Here is a 5,941-nt window from a genome sequence, read left to right on the forward strand (position 1 = left end):
GGGCAAAGCACCTGAAAAGAGAATTTTATAGATGTTGCGGGGCAATGCACTTAGAAAAGAAAGCCTTAAAGATTTTAGGAGGGGGCAAATAGAGAGCAATTCTTGAAATTTTTAAATTTTTTAAGCCTAAAAAACAATTTTCTCAATGTTGAGGGAGGGAGGAAAATTATATATGGCTCCGCCACTGATCATAGTGGTAGCAATTTAATAAATAGCATTGAAAACAAAGAAAATATAATTTTTTTTCCTAAAATTTCATTTTTATCTAAATTTTTCTAAAAGTATATGTTTGTCCTCATATTTTGGACATTATATTAACTTTAAATTGAAGGGTGATTTTAGAATTTCATGATAATATACAAATTTTGTATCATGTTGATATATCAAAGATTCAAAGGGCCAATGAATTGAATGGGTTCAATCATTTTGATCATGAGGAGGAACTTCACATATATATATTTATGTTATTCGTATTATTAAGCAAAATCAAATAAACATATACATGTGTTTAAACAAAATGTATTCACACACATTTTTTTTAGGGTTTCCCTCACATACATAATTAGTGAGGGATGGAAATATTCATTTTTTGAAATGTGAGGGATGGAGAAATTCATTTTGTGAAATGTGAGGGATGAAAAAAATCATTTTATAAAATGTGATGGACGAAAAAATTTGTTTTATAAAATGTCGAGGACTATAGATCAGATTATGTAAAATATAATTTGACAAATTTACCCTTCAAAAATGATCACGTGCCTTGTACGTGATGGATTCCGGCCAAAAAATGATCGGAAACCTAGTTAGGGACTAAATTTGACCGATGTGAATATATAAGGGACATAAAATTGTACTTTTAAAAGTGAGGGACGAAAAAAGTCATTTTACAAAATGTGAGGGACGTTTTGGACGATTTTTCCTACTTATAACTCAAGTTATGATTTTCCTAAAGTAAGGGCATAAGTTAGGGTTTTTGTGCATACTAAGGTTTTGGTGTGTTTTTTTGTGCATTTTGGTAGTGTGATTGTGAGAACTTGTAAAATCCCTCATATTTTCTTAAAATTCCCTTTTATTTGGAATTCATTATTTTACAATAGCTTTACTACTCATTCACCCCCTCAATAATTGCAATTAAACATATAATCAAGGGTTTTTCCTTACGTTTTCTTGTTATCGTAAATTAGGATTTTTGCGTCTTTTGGTAGAGTGAATAATCGGTGTGGAGTGTGTACTCAATTTGGTGATTAAGAGTGAGTGAGTGAGTCATAGCAAGAGCTGGACAGGTGATATCCGAATGATATGAGAAATACAGAGGTGGACTTGATCAGGTACAGAAAGAAAGTTAGTTCACAAGGCTGATTTGACGGAGATGGAGCGATCAGTAATGGCACCACGATGGACATTGTTGCTCAACAATTTTTTCAGCTCGCTCACAAATCTGTCCATTGCCAAACCCGGCAGATAAATAGGAACTATTCTTCCTTTCTCCCCCTTCTTGTTCTTGAAAGCTATGTGAAAGCTGGCAACAGTACCCTTGGCCGGCCCCCCATACACCGGCTTTCCCCAACCGAAGTCAACGTCAGTCAACCTAGACCGGGTACCATCCGACACAAGATAAGTCCTCACCAGAGTGAAATGAGGGCTCCCTTTAATAACCATTAAATCAGCCACAGATCTCATGTAATCTTCTGTCACAACACGTTTGACCTTGGTCACCAGCTCCACTGCATATCCCACAGGCTTGTTGCATAGTTCTCCGGCTGTTGTCAACGCCACTGGATATGCTATAGCATTGCCGTAGTATCCTTGGGGCAAGGGAGGATTGAACTTGGAACGAGCATTAACAATGCACATCACACGGACTTCCTCGTTAGGTTCAGGCTGGAGGGCGATGGTTCGGCAGCGCCAGAGCCAGGCTGTCAGAACATCAAACGTTGAACACGTGCGACTAAGGTCAAGAGGGATCGATTTTCTCAGCGCTGAGATCGCGCTGAGATCTCTGCCGGGCCAAAGAAGAAAGAACGATGGACCATGTCATCCTGGGGAATGATGGATCCCATGGTATCAGCTACCTGGTCGTATTCGTGGTGGGTGCACGTCACCCTTGGCGGGTCTCTAGCATTGAGGAGCTCTCTCTGCCATACTGGCTGTATAGATGGGGCAGAGGCTCCCCGTGCGATTTCTCCCACAGCATTCATGAACTGACCGAGTCCAGCACCATCAGCCATGGTGTGATTTAGGCGAAGTGCGAAGATGAAACCACCGCATCTTAAACGAGTTACCTGCGTAGACGTTTTACATGATGGGAATTGGACAAGTACATTTGCTCTTAAGTATAACTGGTGCGATTGTTGTACACATTTCATGGTTTTGTGTATACTCAAATAACTTTTGTTGTATTACATGATTTGATGTACATTTCTATAACTTTTATTGTACATCATGAAATACAACAAAGTATCATGAAAAAGTATAATAACCATATCAACAGTACCTAAAACCAATCGTACCTGTCCGAAACCGTATATAGTACAATACCATTACAGTTATATACATGATCAGTGAATAATATAGTTTAGCTAGTTAATTAGCTGCTACTTACTAGAACAAAATATGAAAATACCCACTACTATGACTTCCAATTGCTATTTATCGTAACTAAGAATTTATAATTCTACCAAAGAGTTTCATCCAAATAGTTACTCCGTATCGTGATACTAAATTTTTTCATACAATAATTGTAGATGCATTTTACAGAATTCCCATTGGCACTCAGTAATTGATTGCAAGTGTAAGAACAAAATATAAAGCCCACTCCCTGAACAATTTAATTGGTAGTGGACAGGGCCAGGCCTACTTGTGGGGCATTTATCATATTTTTTTTACTTAAAGGATATTCCAATCTTTCCGCTAGACTAATTCTTAAGGTTATGTAAAGTCTTGTCCCAATGATACACAGCGAGGTAGCACGCAAGAGTTGATCACGGACCTACTAGTAACTATCAGGTTACAGAACCAATCAATCGGACTACCCATGGGAGCAGACATTTATCATTGAAGTTGACAATTTATGTGAGACGCCACCTTAGACGAAACTAGGCGAGATTTATCTAAAAGAGTGTAGATTAGAATCATGGATATGTACCAAAAAAGAGGGTAGCATTTTTCTACCGTTAAGAATAGGTAGTATTGCCAAGTATTCAACTATCAATTTACCTCTTCCTTGGAGAAACTTAGAAGAATCTGGGAAAGAGTGATGGGGACACCTCCACATTCACGAACCAAAAAAAACAAGACACAAAAGAGTGGAACAGTTGTTGGGTTGTACCTGTATAAGCAGTAAAGGACAGTGAAGGATTCCTCCAGAGTGAGGAACATCATAGAGGAGCTCCTCCAAGCACGGGAATGGAGGCTGAAACGCATCCCCAAACTGCTCCAGCGTCACGTCTGCATCGGCTTCAATGAACAGAACACCCTCTCCCGTGCACTCAACCATCAGCTTTCTTCCGGGGCCTTCTCTCAGCCGCCCTGCAAACGGGTAGTAGAACACCAGAGCCTTCGCAATAGCCTCCCTGATCACCTTCACGGGGTCTAATCTCCTCCTGGTCCCATTAATCCTGGGATCATTATTATGGTTATGGTAAAAATGGATGGCAGGGAGTTGAGTGCGAAGACCCTCTTGATCGTCGATGTCAGAGAGGAGCTTGAATTCCCTAGGGGTGGACTTGGCCGGACGGACCAGCTCAGGCTTTTGTCTGGTCACCCTGAATGTCAAAGACTTTTTTGAGTTTGATGATGCTGATCCGGATCCCATTCTACCGTCCAGAAACAAACTTCCACCACCTACTGATTATCTACAACAAATATATTTCTTTAGGAAATGCAAACAAGCAGCAAGAATGTTTTTCATGTGTATAACATATATGCGATAATGTCACATATCTCCCTGAGGTTTAGCCTAATTACAGGAAGCTCCCCTCAGATTTGTATAATAACAATTACCGCCCTTCACTATCTTAAAGGGCCTGACTCCTAACCATAATTTTCAGGAAAAAAAAAAAATGCGAAAAACCAAAATGAAAATGAAGAAGGTACCAGAAGACTCCAACTCCATTTCCTCCACCCTTTTCACCCCTCATCAAATCTTACCCTTTTTCAATTACTTGGCCAGCCTCATAAAACACCCGTCACCTTTCAAATCTTCCCTTGCCTTCTAATCCTCATCTCTGTCAGCAGTTATAAACATCCTGCCGTAGCAAAAAAAAATTTTTTAAAAAAAGGTGAATAATAGTGTCCAAAACCATGAAGCTATCAAACATGCAAGAAAATCACAACATAGTCCAAGCAATAGTAGACAAGAAATCGTGAATTCAGCCACATATACTTGCATACCAGCCTCAATCTTGTGATTTGCAGTACCACAATCAATTTTCCAGCTACCGATGGGTTCCTTTCGTCATGTCACTCAAAAGTCCTAGGAGATCAACTTTTCTTCATAGAGGATTCAGCCATGGTCCATGGGTGCGGGAACACGTACTTGTCTGTACTTTTCTGGAAAAAAAGAGGAACGAGGGAAGTGTGGCAGTGGTAGAAGAAGAGGACATGGACCACATGATTTGGGAAAGAGACGTATGAATTTGGGTGAGACACAATTATAAGGGGAGAATGAGGCAAGCATATAACTCAATCTTTGTTTTGTATTATGGGATAATATCAGTATCCTCCCTAAGGTTTCTCTTAATTCATCTGGTATCTTAAAAGTTTTAAAAATATCACTTACCTCCCTTATTTTTGTTATTTGTGTAACGAATTTTTTAAAAATCCTAACTGCTCTTTTACGTGCCAAATAAAAATATTCCTATACCACTTTATTTACTTAAAAAAATCATCACCTAAAAAATAATCTTTGATAGTACTGTCACATCATAATGTTATATCCCATAAAAAAATAAATTTGAAAAATAAAAACATATTTGCAAAGAAATACACTTGCACCAATTTAACTCTATATGTTCAAAACTGATTTCTTATGAACTTTATATTTTTTCCAACCTCTTCTCAACTCGTGCCTAAACCTTTAAATTATACCGATCATTATAAAAATCAACTCAAAATAAGCAAATAAATCATATCTCACTCCATCACAATCATGAAAACAAAAGATAAATAAGATTCAATTTATTATAATTTACAAATGAAATATTGTATAGTCATCTAAAAAAAAGAGTAAAAGAAAACGTTGGAGAAAAGGGAAAGAGAAGAAAGTGTCTTTTGTTTCTTTTTTTTTTTAGTTTCATTTATTTAATATGTGAATTATGCATCAAATAAAAGTTAATATAGCTTTTTACAATTATTTTTAAAATTTTAGGGGTGCCAACTAATATTAGAAGAAACTTCAAGGGAGGTTTCTGATATTATCCCTTGTATTTTATTATTCCTTGAAATTTTATCCCCTTCTAAAATTTATTTATAGGAGTGTCATTTTGGGTTATTCATGGGAATTTATTTATAGGATAAGAAGTGAGGGCTAATGAAGTGCTTTGGCTCTTTGGCTATTTGAGTTCAAATACAACTCAATCGTTGTTTATTATTCCTTATCCTTTTTCTAAAATTTGTTCATGGGAGGATCATTTTAGGGTGTTCATGGGAATTTTATCTCCAGGCCAGCATATTGGGTTTGTTTTGTTATCTTAAAGGTGAAATAGGGGGTGTAAGTGATAGTTTCTAAAATTGAAGGGAGCTTGACAGGTCCATAAATATATTCATATAATAAGTTATCATGAATAAGACTGGGGCACGGCTTGTCTAGGGTGGCGGCTGATGCCGTTCTTCTGGACTACCCACGTGAACTTCACCATTTAACCTCACAAATTGTTTATTGACAAGTGTTCAGATCCGTTTGTGCAACTAATAGAAAAATATTATTAAAGTCTGAGTAAAG

The 5,941-nt window shown here is 37.4% G+C and overlaps 1 pseudogene; it reads right to left on the reverse strand.

Annotated features, from left to right (window-relative positions):
- Positions 1–1,276: 1,276 nt before the first annotated feature.
- Positions 1,277–4,512, reverse strand: LOC113757681 (annotated as a pseudogene).
- Positions 4,513–5,941: the final 1,429 nt, after the last annotated feature.

This window comes from Coffea eugenioides, unplaced genomic scaffold (genome assembly GCF_003713205.1).
Source record: "Coffea eugenioides isolate CCC68of unplaced genomic scaffold, Ceug_1.0 ScVebR1_322;HRSCAF=976, whole genome shotgun sequence".
Classification (NCBI taxonomy): Eukaryota; Viridiplantae; Streptophyta; class Magnoliopsida; order Gentianales; family Rubiaceae; genus Coffea; species Coffea eugenioides.